Source organism: Kogia breviceps, chromosome 11, assembly GCF_026419965.1.
Source record: "Kogia breviceps isolate mKogBre1 chromosome 11, mKogBre1 haplotype 1, whole genome shotgun sequence".
NCBI classification, from domain to species: Eukaryota; Metazoa; Chordata; class Mammalia; order Artiodactyla; family Physeteridae; genus Kogia; species Kogia breviceps.
Window position 1 is genome coordinate 12,510,616 of NC_081320.1, and position 17,997 is coordinate 12,528,612.

The 17,997-nt window shown below is 40.9% G+C and overlaps 1 pseudogene; it reads right to left on the reverse strand.

Moving 5' to 3' along the window:
* Positions 1 to 379: 379 nt before the first annotated feature.
* Positions 380 to 17,842, reverse strand: LOC131765767 (eukaryotic translation initiation factor 4B-like; annotated as a pseudogene).
* Positions 17,843 to 17,997: the final 155 nt, after the last annotated feature.

The following is a 17,997-nucleotide window of genomic DNA, read 5'->3' on the forward strand; positions in this document are numbered from 1 at the left end:
AGCAGAGCTGCAAATTGGGTTATCAGACAGTGAGTAGAGTTGGGGCCGTGTTGAAAGGTGGGAAATACAGCAAAACAGAGACTACAAGGAAGCCTAGGGCTTATCTGTGACACACAGGATCCCTGGTCTTTTGCTGCCATAAAAGGGGACCAATATATCCTAGTTTGCCCAGAACTTTCCCTGTTTTAAAACAGAAGATCCCAAGTCCCGGAAGATCCCTGAATCACGGAACTGTTCAACCATCCTAGTGGGTTGATCCTCCCCCGCTCCCCACCAGGAGATGGTGAGTTTTATTTTATCTTGCCTGAATAGAGGTTTGATTTGCTCTCGAATGTTCCAGGGCAGAGAGAGACTAGGAGAAAGCTGAGGATGCAGAGGTCTATTCGTTGTAACCATCGCCCTCATTTCCATCTTCACTATCAAAGGAGAGAGTAGCATGACTGCTTGCAGAACTCAACCGGAAGGCTGGATTTTCTTCAGGTTTCTTTGGCTCAGGTGCAGATCAGGAGTCCTGATCCTTTTTTGCCATCCTGCACACCTTACTCCTCTGGTCATCTTTGTTCCCTCCCTGTACTAGATTAGGGCCGGAGTTGCCACGCTGACCTTTTGGGGACATTCACCCATCTATCTTCTTTTCACCTTTCCTGCTGGTCCTCGCTCAGATGGCTGAGCCGGAACTACTGTTGTTGCTCTCTGTCTGAGCTCTGAGATCAGCTTCCCCCAAGCATTCTCCTTTGGTGGAGGGGCTGGCATCACCTTTGGAGGCTGCTCAGGTTTGGGAGGCTCGGAAGTTGGAGAGCGACAATCTTCCTCCTTATTGAATGTTCACTTTTCTAAAGACTTCTTTCTCTTTTCTTCGTGCATTTCTTCCAGATGCGGCTGAGGTCCGTCTGTGATGCCTTACTTCCTCTCCTCAACCCTTCCCTTTCCTGAGTTTCTTTACTTGGGAAGCTTTTGTGTCTCTCCCGAGGTTGAAGTTCTAGTTTTGGGGAACGTGACTAGCGACTGTGTCAGTTAGGCTTTGCCCCTCTACAGACAGAGGCTGCTCGCCTGGGCTGCAAGGTGCTAGCAGAGGAATCATCTTCCTCGGGAGTACCCATCATGCCTGTTTTCATCTCGGGAGCTCTATGACCGGTCATCTCGTCTGTCATACCTGTCTTCATAGTGGTCCCCTCTTTCTCCATAGTTATTATCCTCTCTATGGTGCATGACCAAATGGTCTTCCTGCCACAGCCTGAATCAGAGCCTCTGTCATGGTCTCTACTGCCTCAGTCATCATAGCAATCCCAGCCCCCATATCAATCCATATCCCGGGGTGAGCCGTCCTACTACTCATTCTGACGCCCATGATGGTATCAGCGTGAATCACAGTGATCTCAACATTTGTGTCCAAAGCTATCATCACTTCTTCTGGGCGGGTAGTCTTCAAAGCTGTCTGCAGCAGGATGGGCCCTACGGTGGGTATCTGTTTTGTCAGAATACCGATCTCTATCTTGCCCCAAAGAACGATCATTCCTGTATTCATCCTGTACTTGATCAGCAATGTCCATTCGAAATCCCCTGTTCCCTAGCAACACTTCACTGATACTCAGCATATACTGAGCAAGGAATCCAAACTCAGGTCCTCAAACTCAGTATAACCAAAACCTTTCAACCTCCTCGCTGGGTTCACGGGGTAAATGCACTGGACTTGGGGTGATAATGATGAATCAATGTAGGTTAGTTGATTGTAGCAAATGTACCACTCTGGGAGGCTGCAGATTTTGATAGAGGGGGTGGCTGTGGGTATGTGGGGAGAGGAGGTATTTGGGAACTCTGTCCTTTCTGCTCAGTTTGGCTGTAAACCTAGAACTGCTCTTAAAAAGTACTCAAGTCTACTTTTTAAAAATTTCAAGTCATTTTAAAAATCAGCTTTTCCAGATACAATTATGATTACATCAGCTTTCTTTCTGCTACTGTTTGCATGTACAAGTTTTGCGTGTACACCTTACAGGTAAGGTGTGTCTCTTACCGTTTATCTAGTCTGATAAGCTTTGTGTTATAACAGGAGTACTTATCCCATACATGTTTAATGTAGACACTGATATACTGGCATTTATATCTACCACTTACTGTTTTTTTCTCTACCTGTCCCACCTGTTTCTTGTCCTCTTTTTCCTATTTTCCTGCCCACTTTGGATAAGTCACATATTTTTATTATTCCATTTCCTCCCTCTGTTAGTTATACAACCTTTATTATTCTTTTTTTTTTTTTTTTTTTTTTTGCTGTACGCGGGCCTCTCACTGTTGTGGCCTCTCCCTTTGAGGAGCACAAGCTCCGGACGCGCAGGCTCAGCGGCCATGGCTCACGGGCCCAGCCGCTCCGCAGCATGTGACATCTTCCCAGACCGGGGCACGAACCCGTGTCCCCTGCATCGGCAGGCGGATTCTCAACCACTGCGCCACCAGGGAAGCCCAACCTTTATTATTCTTTAAGTGATAACCCTAAGATTGTAACATGCATCCTTGACCTAATACAGTGTAACATAAATTAGTACTTTACTTTCCCAGACAATGCGAAGATCTTTGACTGCATTAACTGCATTTGCCTACTCCCACATTTTGTGCTATTGTTAAGTATTTTATTTTATTTATTTATTTTTAATCTATTTATTTTATTTATTTTTATTCTTGGCTGTGTTTTGTCTTCGTTGCTGTGCACGGGGCTTTCTCTAGTAGTAGCAAGTGGGGGTGACTCTTTGTTGTGGTGCATGGGCCTCTCATTGCGGTGGCTTCTCTTTTTGCAGAGCACGGGATCTAGGTGCACAGACTTCGGTAGTTGTGGCACGAAGGCTCAGTAGCTGTGGCTCACGGGCTCTAGAGCACAGGCTCAGTAGTTGTGGCGCACGGGCTTAGTTGCTCTGTGGCATGTGGGATCCTCCGGGACCAGAGCTTGAACCCATGTCCCCTGCATTGGCAGGCAGATTGTTAACCACTGTGCCACCAGGGAAGCCCATGTATTTTAATATTATGTACATTTAAATCCTATGTAATACTTAAAGCTCCAAAAGGGCATTAGCATTATTGTATAAAACAATAATTTTCATTTATATTTAATCCCCAAATTTACCCTTTTCAATAATCAAAATTCTTGTGCCCTTCATTTTCAGATTTCCATCTTGGATCATTTTCTCTCTATCTGCAAAGCTCCCTTCAGTATTTATTTTACTCTAAGTCTGCTGACAGCCAGGTCCTTTTATTGTTTTTAAAGTTTTTGTATTGCTTTCATTTTTTAAAAGACGTTTTCACTGAGTACAGTATTGTAAGTTGTCAGTTCATTTCTTACACCACTTTAACATTGTCATGTCTTTGTCTAAGTAATCTGTCAGTCTTACTATTGTTCCTTTGAAGGCAATATATATTTTTTCCAATGATTCTTCTTCAGATGATGTCTTTAACTTTTGGTTTTCAGCAGTTTCACTATGATGGGCCTATGTGTGGTTTTCTTTTGTGTTTAAACTGCTTGGGGTTCATAAAAAAATACTCGAATCTGTAGCTTGATTTTTTTTAACAATTTTTTGAAATTCTCAGTATTTCTTCAAATATTGCTACTATCATTTCTCTCCTGGAAGACTCCAGTTATACCTGTGCAGACTTTTTTATAATGTTCTGTGAATGTCTTAGGTTTTCTTTTTATTTTCCATTCTTTTTTCTTTTTGTTACTCAATTTGTATATTTTTCCCCCAAGAAAACTTCAAGTTCACTAATTCTCTCTTCTACTGTTACACCCGTGTACCAAATTCTTAATTGCAATTAATTTTTCTTTTTATTAAATAATAGTTTTATTGAGATACAATTCACATACTTTTAAAGTATACAAATCAATGGTTTTTAGTATAGTTGCAGAGTTCTACAATGACCTCCATTATCTAATTTCAGAACATTTTCATCACCCTAAAAAGAAACTTCATACATTATCAGTCATTCTCCATTCTCTTCTGTCTCTAGCCCCTGGCAGCCACTAAACTACTTTCTGTCTTTATGGATTTTCCTATCTGGAATGTTTCATATAAATGGAATAATATAATATGTGACTTTTTTTTTTTTTTTTTTTTTTTTTTCCGTACGTGGGCCTCTCACTGTTGTGGCCTCTCCCATTGCGGAGCCTGTGTGCTCCGGACGTGCAGGCTCAGAGGCCATGGCTCACGGGCCTAGCTGTTCCGCGGCATGTGGGATCTTCCCGGACTGGGACGTGAACCCACGTCCCCTAGAATCAGCAGGTGGACGCTCAACCACTGCACCACCAGGGAAGCCCAATATGTGACCTTTTATAACTGGCTTCTTTCAGTTAACTTAATATTTCCAAGATTCATCTGTGTTGAAACATGTATCAGTACTTCATTCCTTTTTTATGGCTGAATAATATTACATTTTTTGATCACAAAGCACAGTTTTGTTTATCTATTTATCAGTTTATCTATTTATCAGTGATGAATATTTGAGTTCTTTTTGTCTATTATGAATAAAGCTACTATGAACATCTGTATACAAGTTTTTGCATGAACATATGTTTTCAAGTCTCTTGGGTACGGACCTAGGAGTTGAATTGCTTGGTTATAAGGTAACTCTATGATTAACATTTTGAGGAAGTGCCAGACTGTTTTTCAAAGTGGCTATATCATTTTGTACTCCCCAGGAATGTATGCAGGCTTAAATTTTTCCATGCGGGTGTTCCACTGGACAATACCTGTTATCGTCTGTTTTGTTTTGTTTGCCATCCTAGGTATGAAGTGGTTTCTCATTGTGGTTTCAACTTGCCTTTGACAAATGACTAATAATGTTGAGCATTTTTTCAGGTATTTATTTATTTATTTATTTATTATTTATTTTATTTATTTTATTTTTTTGCGGTGCGCGGGCCTCTCACTGTTGTGGCCTCTCCCGTTGCGGAGCACAGGCTCTGGACACGCAGGCCTAGCGGCCATGGCTCACGGGCCCAGCCGCTCCGCGGCATGTGGGATCTTCCCGGACCGGGGCACGAACCCGCGTCCCCTGCATCGGCAGGCGGATTCTCAACCACTGCGCCACCAGGGAAGCCCTCAGGTATTTATTGACCATTTTTATATCAATTAATTTATCTTTATGTTCGAAAAATTTCACTTTTTTTTAATAGATTCCAGTTCTTTGATGAAATTCTCAATGTTGTCATCTATTTTTAGGACATGAACTATAATTATTTTATAGGCTGTGTCTGATACCTCCAATATCTCAATCTCCAATGAATCTGATCTATTTCTTTTTTTTATTCTAACTTTATGCCACTTGGTTCTGTTCATTGACATGACTTGTAGATTTTTGCTCAAATGCTAGACAATATGTAGGAATAATTGTAGAAGTTCTACATAACTTTCCTTCTGCAGAGATCATTTAATTATCTTCTGGCAGAGTTGGGGCAGATCACCCTAATCCAATCAGGGAATGTGGTTCTTTAAGGCTGGGTTTTGTGTTTTATGAGGCTATTTTATTTCCACTTTGTCCTTACTCCTATCTGCAGTCTATCTGAAAGCTGAAAGACTGGGGGCATTTTTCAGAGCTCCGACTCCTTGCTGGGCCTTGACTTCCCATTTTTGACTCCTCAGCGCAAGAAGACTATTGCACTTTTTAGCCTTTTCTCTGCCTCTTTCTGCTTGGGCTTTTGATCTCTAAACTGCATAGCTTAGGAATCAGCAAAGGCCTTGATTGGGAAAAGTGAGTGAGGTAGAATATCAGCTCACTTTTCAACAATTCCCTTTTCTCTCCAATCTGAGCCCTTCCAGTCCTGGCATTCTTGCTAGGCCTGACCGCCACATTTTGTTTTGGTAGCCCTGTGAGACCCCTAGAAGTTCGCTAAGCTGCAACTTCTGCTTGGGCTCTTGTTGTTTATAATTCAGCAAATGTCTCAAGGGGAGAAATGATGGAGAGTATTATCTTGATCTCACTGCGTTTTCTTTGTTTCCCATTCTTAGCCTCTCAAGTCCTGGATGGCTTGGCTACTTTCCGATACCTTCAAAGGATTTTTTAAAAATTTAACTTTATAGTCATCCTCGGTAGAATATTTCGTCTAATACTAACTCTTATGTCAGAGCTGACAGCAGATGCTCAAATACTGACAGCTAAAACCGTTTTCAGTCAGGCCCACTTATAAAAACTACATGTCGTGTGAGGATCTGAGTCTGACACCAGTTTTCTGTATTTGAACCACATGGAGCACTTGCTCTCAGAGGACAAGGACATCTTTTGGGGTTTTATTTGGCGGGAATAGATCTTTCTATATCAATATGCAGCTTATTTTCTCCCTGTTGCCTGTGACAATGAAAATAGTATTACTAGGTGCTAATTTGTATCTTTTTTTACAGTAGGTCCTTGTTGGTTATCTATTTTAAAACTAGAACTGGCAATTAGTTGCCAATACTAGGTGCTAATTTGATAGACACAAATACAAGCTTGACCTTAAATGCTGAAGAGGTTTAGCTACATGATCGTATGATTACATTTAATTTTAAAAATCATGCAAATAAAAAAAAATAAAAATCATGCAAATAAAAACACAAAGTTAAATATATATACTTAATATGTATATTTAATACACATATTTAATACATATATTAAATATATATTAAATATATATACGTATAATTCCATACTTGCTAACTTTTAAGAATATACTGATGGCCCCCATGTGAGAAATAATTTCATCTATGGTTAGTGATACAAAGCGATCCTTTGTGTTTGTGTTTACTTGTTGCTACCTAGATATTTAGATTTTTTTAAAACTGTAAAATTGTGTAAATATTCTCTGTAGAAAAAAGAGGCATAAAATTATGTAAAAGTGGAAGTGAAATGAACAAAGAGAGTCCCTGGTGCGTGTGACCACTGAGAGCTTCTGGTACAAGTGACCGCAGAAGACGCTGTGAGACTTAGAGAGAAGCAGATTGCCCCAGAGCACACAGCGAGTCACTGGGTGTCCCCAAACTAGTGCTAATTAGTGCCTCTATTTCCTCCTGAATTAGAAGCATTGCATACAACTGGAAGAATAAAATCGCTCCTTCCCCTTCGCCCAGACAGAAAAGGAAAGCAATGAAGCCCTGAGTAAGAATTGTCCTGTGCCAGGGTTTCTGTGCATTTAAGGGAGTAGGACACTTAGCCAGCTCCTGGCTGCTCTCTTATTCCTGGCAGGCCCCCAGACGTTTGATGATGAAGAAGAGGTAATAAGGTTGAAGAAAGGCACCGATATTTCTCAGCATAATGTAAAGTCCGCATATCCTTATGAAATGGGATTCTTTGCGATTTATAAGGCAGTTGGGAAAACATTCTTTCTACTTAAGAATTTAGTAGAAAATCTCTGAGATTAAATTTATTTTTGGAGGAAAGGTGTGCATAACTGGACATGTCCACATGCATGTACAAATATATATTTGCCTGTGTGGGTATATATACAGGGACTTGTTTCTGCATTTCTGCATACCTGCCTGCAAATCCCACTTTTAGGCAGATTTCCAAAAGGACCAGCAGGAATCACCCATATCTGTCCAGAACTGGACCAGACCGTGTAAATTCAAGAGTAATAATGATCAGTTACTGTCCTGGTGAAGCCTCAAGGCATTGCTCTGGACTCAGTCTCTCTGATAAGGAAACAAATACTCGGGGTGGGCGTGGGAGACAATGAACGGTCACAGGTCTTCTCTCCCATGTGGTAATTATACGCAACCATACTCTAGACATGGCCTCTTCCCCCACTTGTTTTTCACTTTGGACCTGGCTATGCATCATACCTTGGCTACACGGATACTAGCAGACATATAAAAGCAGAGGTTTGAACTATGCATGTGTGGTGGGGCTTGCCCTCTTACGTAAGAGGAACATGCCCCAAGTAACCCATTCTTCCAAGGAGGATGAGAAACCAGCGGAGTAGAACTGGATCCATCAGTTTTGAGCTAACCCCCAGCTGACATGCAGATGCATAAGGAAGAATAAATGACTATTTAGGGTGCTTAGTTTTGCAGATTATGGTGACAGTAGCTGACCAACACCATGAGAAAGACAGAATCCAGTACTAAACCAATTCCTGTGGGTAGGAAGGGGAAAAGAAGCAAAAGTAGGCATACCCAAGACATGATGGGTTTAACGTTTGGGGTTCTTTCCTCTTTATTAAAAAAAATTTTAACATAAATTTCTTAAATATCCATAAATCCATAGGATAATCCATACCTCAAACAAGTGGTCTGAATTTCTTTATATCACTCATCCAACACCTAGTACACTTGGGAACCTTCTGATTTATATGACTTTAAGTATGTCCAAAACTATGCGAATTCATGGTATTCCTGAAAAAAATTACAAATTTTTACTACTAACTCAAGTCTAAAAATAATTGGTTTAATTTTTTTTTTTTTTTTTTGGCCGTGCTGCGCGGCTTGTGGGAGCTTAGTCCCCTGACCAGGGACAGGACCCGGGCCCTCTGCAGTGAAAACATGGAGTCCTAACCATTGGACCACTAGGGAATTCCTGGTTTAAATTATTTTTAATTTTAATTTTTTATTTTTTAGTGAAGTGTAATTGACCTACAACAGTATGTTAGTTCCAGGTGCACAACGGTGATTTGATATTTCTATACGTTACAAAATGATCACCACTCTTTTCTCTTTAATTACCCCAACCTTTTGGTAAAGTTTCATCAGCACATGCAATCTTATGTGCTGGCTGTAGAGAATAAAGCCTGAGCTGGAGGCCGGAGGTGGAGAGCAGCCTCCTATTCAGGGGCTGTGTCCAGGAGCTACAGGCAGTGACTACAGTGAAGTGGCCGTAAACAACAGTCAAGCGGCAAGCAGATGAGATGGACTAGCAATGGCCAGGAAGAATTTTCTAGAACACCACAAAGGAGAAATTATAGGCCCTTGAATTGGGGGTTAGTGGGAGTAGAGGTGGATGGTCAGGTAACACTTCAATGGGAAGGATCTTTGGTATAAACTAGGCACATGTAAGTAAATTGTAGGTATTCAGAAAAATCATGAATTTCACAGCATCCACACTATACCAAACATATTAACTCCAAACTACCATATTCCTCAAACTTTAGTGTAAGAATGTCGTAGGGAGTTTGTTTAAAATGGAGGTGCTTGGGTAGGGGGAGGGATAAATTAGGAATTTGGGAATAACATATATATACTACTATATATAAAACACATAAACAGTTAAGGGCTGGGAACTTCCCTGGTAGCACAGTGGTTAGGAATCCACCTGCCAATGCAGGGGACATGGGTTCGAGCCCTGGTTGGGGAAGATCCCACATGCCACGGAGCAGCTAAGCCCGTGTGCCACAACTATTGAGCCCGTGAGCCTAGAGCCCGTGCTCTGCAACAAGAGAAGCCACCGCAATGAGAAGCCCGCACAGTGCAACAAAGAGTAGCCCCTGGTCCCTGCAACTAGAGAAAGCCCGCGCACAGCAACGAAGACCCAACGCAGCCAAAAATTAATTAATTAATTAAATTTTTTTTAAAAAACGACCTACTGTATAGCACAGCGAACTATCTATACTAGATATTTTATAATAACCTATATATGGGAACAGAATCTGAGAAAGAATATATATATATATATATATATATGTATGTATCTGCATCACTTTGCTGTACACCTGAAACTAACACGACATTGTAAATCAATTATATTTCACTAGAAATTTTTTAAATAAAAAAAAATAAAATGGAGATGCTGGGCCCCCTTTCCTGAACTTCTAATTAAGTCCATCCAGGACCACACCTAGAGAAACATTGATACACTGCTTGTGCACTACAGCTGAACAACCCCTAGTCTTTAAGAGTTGGGATCCTCTTTGGGGATCCCAGTCCCTTTTTTACATAGGCCTTAAGTGTAATCATTTTTTTAAAGATTGAAACAGCCACCAGAAACCCAAGCTTGTTATGTGCTCTGCACTCCCCAACCAGAACCTCATGAATTCCTTTTTCCATCCTTGTCATCTAACCTGCACCAAGCAACTTCCAAGGCTTAAGAAAGGTGCACCCCCAAACTGTTTATTTACACGTCATATGTCAAATCAAACAAAGCCACATTGAGTTCTGGCTTGTCACTTAACTGGCTAAGAATCATTGGAATTTCAGTTGTCAGGTCAAATCTCGGTTTTCACATCCTCTTGCCTTTTTCAGGACAAAATGGAAGAGAAAAGGTCTATATCGTTTTCTTGTTTGTTGGTCTTTAAGGTCAGATTTATTAAGGTATGATTTCACTTAGTACAATGCTTTTGAAATGCATCCATGTCATTCATGTAACTTGTTCCTTTGCATTGCTGAGTAGTATTCCATCATATGGACGTACTGCAGTTTGTTTATCCATTCGCTAGTTGATAGACATTTTCTCTGTTTCTGGTTTGGACAATTACGAGTAAAGCTGCTATACACATTTGCATACAGGTCTTTGTGTGGATGTGTTTCCATTTCTCTTGGATAAAAACTTGGGAGTGGGATTGTTGAGTCATATGGTAAGTACATGTCTAATTATACAAAAAATTGCCAAACTGTTTCCAAAAAGTTTTACCATTTTGCATTCAGACCAGCAATGTATGAGATTTCCAATTGTTCCACATCCTCACCAGCACTTGATATTGTCTTTTTAAGAAAAATAGCTGTTCTCGGGACTTCCCCCATGGTCCAATGGCTAAGACTCCACACTCCCAATGCAAGCGGCCCAGGTTTGATCCCTGGTCAGGGAACTAGATCCCACAGGCCACAAGTAAGTTCCTGCATGCCGCAACTGAAGATCTGGTGTGCTGTAACTAAGACCTGGTGCAGCCAAATAAATAAATAAATATTTTTAAAAATAGCTGTTCTAATAGATATGGAGTGGTGTCTCATTGTGTGTATGGCTTTGAAACAATTGTTCATGCTTGATTCAGGAACAGATATAATTGATCACTCCCATAGCAGTAGCGATGGATTCTATTTTTGTTCTCCAAAATCATGAGTCCTGTCATGTAATTTGCAGTTTCTCTGCAGGGCCTGTTTTCCTGCCTCATTTTTGTTGGACTCAGTCATATGCGTTGCCTTAGCCTAAGGAATGTGGATGGAAGTAATAGTACTCCCGTTCTGTTTTTTTTTCACTTTTTATTTTATATTGGAGTATAGCTGATTAACAATGTTGTGATAGTTTCAGGTGCACAGCAAAGGGACTCAGCCATACATATACATGTATCCATTCTCCTCTAAACTCCCCTCCCATCCAGGCTGCCACATAACATTGAACAGAGTTCCCTGTGCTATACAGTAGGTCCTTGTTGATTATTCATTTAAAATATAGCAGTGTGTACGTGTCGATCCCAAACTCCTAACTATCCCTTCCCCACATACTTCCTCCTGGCAACCAGAAGTTTGTCCTCGAAGTCTGTGAGTCTGTTTCTGTTTTGTAAATAAGTTCATTTGTATCATTTATTTTTAGATTCCACATACAAGGGATATCATATGATATTTCTCTTTCTCTGTCTGATTTACTTCACTCAGTATGACAATCTCTAGGTCCATCCATGTTGCTGGAAATGGCATTATTTCATTCTTTTTAATGGCTGAGTAATATTTCATTGTATATATATATATACCACATCTTCTTTATCCATTCTTCTGTTGATAGACATTTAGGTTGCTTCCATGTCTTGGCTATTGTAAACAGTGCTGCAGCGAACGCTGGGGTGCATGTATCCTTTTGGACCATGTTTTTCTCCAGATATAGGCCCAGAAGTAGGATTGCAGGGCTTCCCTGGTGGTGCAGTGGTTGAGAGTCCACCTGCCAATGCAGGGGACATGGGTTCGTGCCCCGGTCCGGGAGGATCCCACATGCTGCGGAGCAGCTGGGCCTGTGGGCCATGGCTGCTGAGCCTGTGCATCCGGAGCCTGCACTCTGCAACGGGAGAGGCCATAACAGTGAGAGGCCCGCATACCGCCAAAAAAAAAAGAAGTAGGATTGCATTGCAGGGTCATATGATAGCTCTATTTTTAGTATTTTAAGGAAATTCCATACTGTTCTCCATAGTGGCTGTACCAATTTACATTCCCACCAACAGTGCAAGAGGGTTCCCTTTTCTCCACACCCTCTCCAGCATTTATTGTTTGTGAATTTTTTGATGATAGCCATTTTGACTGGTGTGAGGCGATATCTCATTGTAGTTTTGATTAGCATTTCTCTAATAATTAGCAATGTTGAACATCTTTTCATGTGCCTCCTGGCCACCTGTATGTCTTCTTTGGAGAAATGTCTATTTAGGTCTTCTGCCCATTTTTTGATTGGGTTGCTTGTTTTGATGATATTAAGCCTCATGAGCTGTTTGTAAATTTTGGAGAATAATCCTTTGTCAGCCACATGATTTGCAAATATTTTCTCCCAATCTGTGGGTTGCCTTTTCATTTCATTTATGATTTCCTTTGCTGTGCAAAAGATTTTGAGTTTAATTAGGTCCCATTTGGTTATTTTTGTTTTTATTTCCATTATTCTGAGAGACAGATTAAAAAAGATATTGCTGAGATTTATGTCAGAGAGTGTTCTGCCTATGTTTTCCTCTAGGAGTTTTTTAGTGTCTGGTCTCACATTTAGGTCTTTAATCCATTTTGAGCTTATTTTTGTGTATGGTGTTAAAGAATGATCTAATTTCATTTTTTTTCTTTTTTTTGTTGGTCCAGTTTGCCCAACACCATTTGTTGAAGAGAGTGTCTTTCCACCATTGTGTAGTCTTGCCTCCTTTGTCGTAGATTAATTGACCATAAGTGCGTGGGTTTATCTCTGGGCTTTCTATCCTGTTCCATTGATCTATATTTCTATTTTTGTGCCAGTACCATACTGTTTTGATGACTATAGCTTTGTAGTATAGTCTGAAGTCAGGGATCCTGATTCCTCCAGCTCTGTTTTTCTTTCTCAAGATTGTTTTGGCTATTCAGGGTCTTTTGTGTCTCCATGCAAATTTTAAGATTTTTTTTTTTTTTTTTTTTTTTTTTTGCGGTACGCGGGCCTCTCACTGTTGTGGCCTCTCCCATTGCGGAGCACAGGCTCCGGATGCACAGGCTCAGCGGCCACGGCTCACGGGCCCAGCCGCTCCGCGGCACGTGGGATCCTCCCGGACCGGGGCACGAACCCGTGTCCCCTGCGTCGGCAGGCGGACTCTCAACCACTGCGCCACCAGGGGAGCCCTTTAAGATTTTTTGTTCTAGTTCTGTGAAAAATGACATTGGTAATTTGATAGGGATTGCATTAAACCTGTAGATTGCCTTGGGTACTATAGTTATTTTGCTGATATTGATTCTTCCAATCCACGAACATGGTATATCTTTCCATATGTTTGTATCTTCTTCAATTTTTTTCATCAGCATCTTATAGTTTTTGGAGTACATGCCTTTTATCTCCTTAGGTAGGTTTATTCCTATTTTATTCTCTTTGATGCGATGGTAAATGGTATTGTTTCTTGAATTTCTCCTTCTGATCTTTCGTTGTTAGTGTATAGAAATGTGACAGATTTCTGCGTATTAATTTTGTAAACTGCAACTTTACCAGATTCACTGATGAGCTCTAGTAGTTTTCTGGTAGCATCTTTAGGACCTTCTCTGTATGGTATCATGTCATCTGCAAACAGTGACAGTTTAACTTCTTCTTTTCCAATTTGGATTCCTTTTATTTCTTTTTCAGTACTCTGGTTCTGACTCTAGCCTGTAAGTTTCCACTCATCTTTTTTTGTGTTTCTGCCATTGCCATAAGAACAAAGTGTTTTGGCTACATCATTCAACCCTCAGGCATAGGGTGTGAAAGCATAAATTTTTTTTAAGCCACTTCATTGTTGGGATGGCTCCTTATTATTATTATTATTATAGCAATAGCCCACAGACACAGCATATTTCACTGTATGGCAAACTCTGCTGGGTGCCTACCTATATAAATTCTTTGAACAAATATTTCACAAAAGAAGATATATAAATGTCCAATAAGTACATTAAAAGATATTCAAAATCATTAGTTATCAGGGAAATACAAACCAAAACCACAGTGAGATGCCATTGAATATCCACTAGAATAGCAGATATTAAAAGACGGACAATATCAAACGTTGGTGAGGATTTGGAACAACTTGAACTCTCACACATGGCTGGTGAAGTGTAAAATGGTACGACCACTTTGGAAAACTATTTGGCAAATTGTCATATAGTTAAAAATACATCAATCACATGACCCAGTAAGTTTACTTCTAGGTATTTACTCAAGGGTTATAAAGACCTATGTTTCCACAAAAGAGTTGTACATGAAAGTTCATAGCAGCTTTACTTATTTATTTTTAATAATATTTATGTTTTTATTTATCTGGCTGTGCCGGGTCTTAGTTGCAGCACACAGGATCTTCTAGTGGCAGCATGCAGGTTCTTAGTTGCACCATGTGGGATCTAGTTGCTTGACCAGGGATTGAACACGGGCCCCCTGCATTGGGAGCGCAGAGCCTTAACCACTGGACCACCAGGGAAGTCCCAGTAGCTTTATTTGTAATAGCCGAAAATTGGAAATATCCCGATGTACACCACTAGGTGAATGGATAAACAAATGTGGCATAGATACAATAGAACACTCCTCAGCAGTAAAAATGAACAAAGTATGGCTACGTGCAACAACATGCATGAATTTAAAAGTATAATGAGTGAAAGAAGCCAGACACAAAAGAGTCTATACTGTATGATTACATTTATTAAAAATTCTAGAAAATCCATTGTGACTGAAAACAGATCAGTGATTACCTGGGGGCTGGGGAGTGAAAGGAGGGACTAACTGCAGACGGATGTGAGGATGCCCTTGGGGGTGATGAAATATTATGTTATCTTGACTGTGGTGTAGGCATTTGTCGAAACTTATCCAAGCACGCGCTTTCGATAGGAAGAATTTATCGTACATGTACTATACTTCGATAAAGCAGATTACAAATTCCCTCCTCATCATCACTAGCAGAACCCCAGTTTTGTTCAGAGTGGCAGTATGCTATCCTAGCAGACTATGTGACATGATCTTGACCTCTGAATGGTAAGTGGAAGTCCTCTACTTGGGGCTTCCAGGAAAGTTCTTTGAAAGAGAGCAGATTCAGGTGGTAAATGTCTTCTGTTGTTCCCCTTTTCCTACCCATAGTAAAGAAATGATGCTGGGCGTGCCATCCTGAAATCATGAGATGACAAGCATGAGGAACAGAAGTCATACATGAAGAATGGAAAAACAGCAGGAGCATAAGACTAAATAAATCAATTGTGGAACTGTCGTGTCACTAAGAAAAATAAATCCCTTCCTTGTTTCAGCCATTATGTGGCTGTTTTTTTTTTAAATTAATTACAACCAGATACAATCTCAACAGATACAGACATTCTCTGTTCATGGACCGAGCTTATGATACTAAATCTCTAACCTGTTTTCCTGACCTTCTGGACCAAGCTGTTTTAGAATCTTAATTGTTCTGGGCAGCCCTGGCTCAGGTACCGAAACACCAGCTTCTTTTCCTGGCTCAGACTCATTGATCAGCATCACGCCTGGTCCCAACTTTTCATACACTTCCCTGAGGTGCTCAGACCCCGTTTCCAGAGCTCCCATGCAGTCTCTGTGACTCTGCACGCTGTCCTAAAACTGGCAGAGTCTCTTTTCCCTCCCAGTTATTTTCTTCCCACTCAGATGACCATGACTCAGGACTTTTCTCCTTTTTCCAAAATGGAAATATTTGCATGTTTTTTGTTTTTTTTTTCTGAGTATGAAGCTTGACTATCTTGACATTTTCCACCACTGCTCTTCTGCCTGTGCCTTTTTCATCATAGCACTTGTCTTGGTTTTAATAATATATTATTAAAGTACTGTCTGTCTCCCTAACTAGATAGATATTAAGCTTCAGAAGGGCAAGGACCATGCCTGTTTTGTTCACATCTTTATGCCCATTACATGCAGGTGGCTACATGGTACTCCCTGGATGGTAAATGAATACATGAATGAACAAAACTTCCGCATCATTTACAAGTGGCAAGCAGATCCCTAATTCATTAGCTCAGATTATTGCTCATGCCATGATCATTTTTTGAAAAAGTTACAAAACCGTGAGGACTAGGTCCACTAAAATATATATAGCAATACTAGCTAATTTCAAATGAGCCATTACAAGTAATCAACAATCATTTTTCACCTCAGGTTAATTTTCTGACACATTCCTCTTATAACCTCTTACTTAGGAGATCTTATCTCCTGTTTTGTTGCTTAGATAGTGATCAACTAGTTTGAGTTCTCTCATCTATTTTCTCTTCATTTTAAAGTAATTTATTCTCTAGGGGGTACTCTCTAATCTCCACTTTCAACATGGAAGGCATAGCAGTCTCTGTTTTCTCCAGATACTCTGGGATCTTGCTTCCTTAATCACCCCCTTCTATCTGCAGCAACTACAACCTCTTCCATTTATCCCTTTCCCTTCTGTCCTCATATATTCATTCATTCAACAAATATTTATTTATTTTTTTTTTTTTTTTTTCGGTACGCAGGCCTCTCACTGTTGTGGCCTCTCCCATTGCAGAGCACAGGCTCGGGAAGCGCAGGCTCAGTGGCCGTGGCTCACGGGCCCAGCCGCTCCGTGGCACGTGGGATCTTCCCGGACTGGGGCACGAACCCGCGTCCCCTTCATCGGCAGGCGGGCTCTCAACCACTGCGCCACCAGGGAAGCCCTCAACAAATATTTATTAAACACTTACTAAACACTTTGTATTGTTTTTAGGCTCTTTGAATATAGCAATGAGTAAGTGTTCATGGAATTTATATAGGAGTGGAGGGAGACAGGCAATAAACAAGTATGCAAAGTTTTTAAGATTTAAGGAGAGAAATAAAGCAGGGGAGGAGTTTAGGAAGGGTGGTCCTGAGAGGAGTCACTCGGAAGGTAACAGAGCCTTGAAGGAAGTGAGGAAACAAGTCTCACGAGTATCTGGGTGTTACGGGCTGAATTGTGTCCCCCCTCAAATTCATATGTTCAAGTCCTTACCCCCAGTACCTCCGAATGTAACCTTATTTGGAGAGAAGCCTTTCAAAGAGGAGATTAAGTTAAGATGGGGGTTGGCTGGGTCAACTACAGCTGATAAAACGAAGATGGAGAATTGTCTTTTGAATTTAGCAATGGTGGCCACAGCTAGAGCAGTTTGGTGGAGTTGTGTGCCCAAAAGCCCGACTGTAGTGTGTTTGACAAGGAGAGAAGAGGAATTAAAGACAAAGAGTTCAGAGTTTCGCTGTACTGAGCAACAATGAAATGTGGGAGGTGGGAGGTGGGAGGTGGAAGGCGAAGTGGGGGGTTTTGCTTGTTTTGCTTTTGGACACAAGAAATTAAGAGCATGTTTGTATGCCGGTATCTTAAAAAAAAAAAAAATCTTCAGAATTTTGATGGGGTCATAGCCTCCCAGCTATAGCTGCCCAACCAGTCTTCTAAACTCTGATGCTCTTCTTCTGAAAACACTGCTGAGGAATCCACAGCAGTTGATTGTTCCTAAACCACAACCCTTATCACTTCACTCAAAAATCTTCATGGTGTCCTTAACTGCATGAAAAGTTTTAAAGCCTTAGCCGAACATTCAAATCTTCTCCAGTTTGGCTTTTTGCGGTTTTAACTCTTTGCTCTACAGTGAGGCACAACGCATGGCAGACCAGGATCAGAAGGCTTGGATGAAAGTCACGGTTCCGTAAATAGCTAGCTATGTGACTTTAGACAAATGACGTAAGTGTACCGGGCCAGGGCTCCTTCTTTATAATGAGGAGGGGCGTGTCGGGGAGACTGGATCACGTAGGTCACCGGCATCTCTAACCAGCCGTACTTTTTAACACCGTCGCGGACACAGGCAGGATCGTCTCCCCAACTCACGTTACCCCTTCCACTTTCAGGAACTACATGTTTTGTGCGGTCACTTATTTTTCCTGCTCTTCTTTTGCCTATCCAAAAGAACCAGGTTTTAC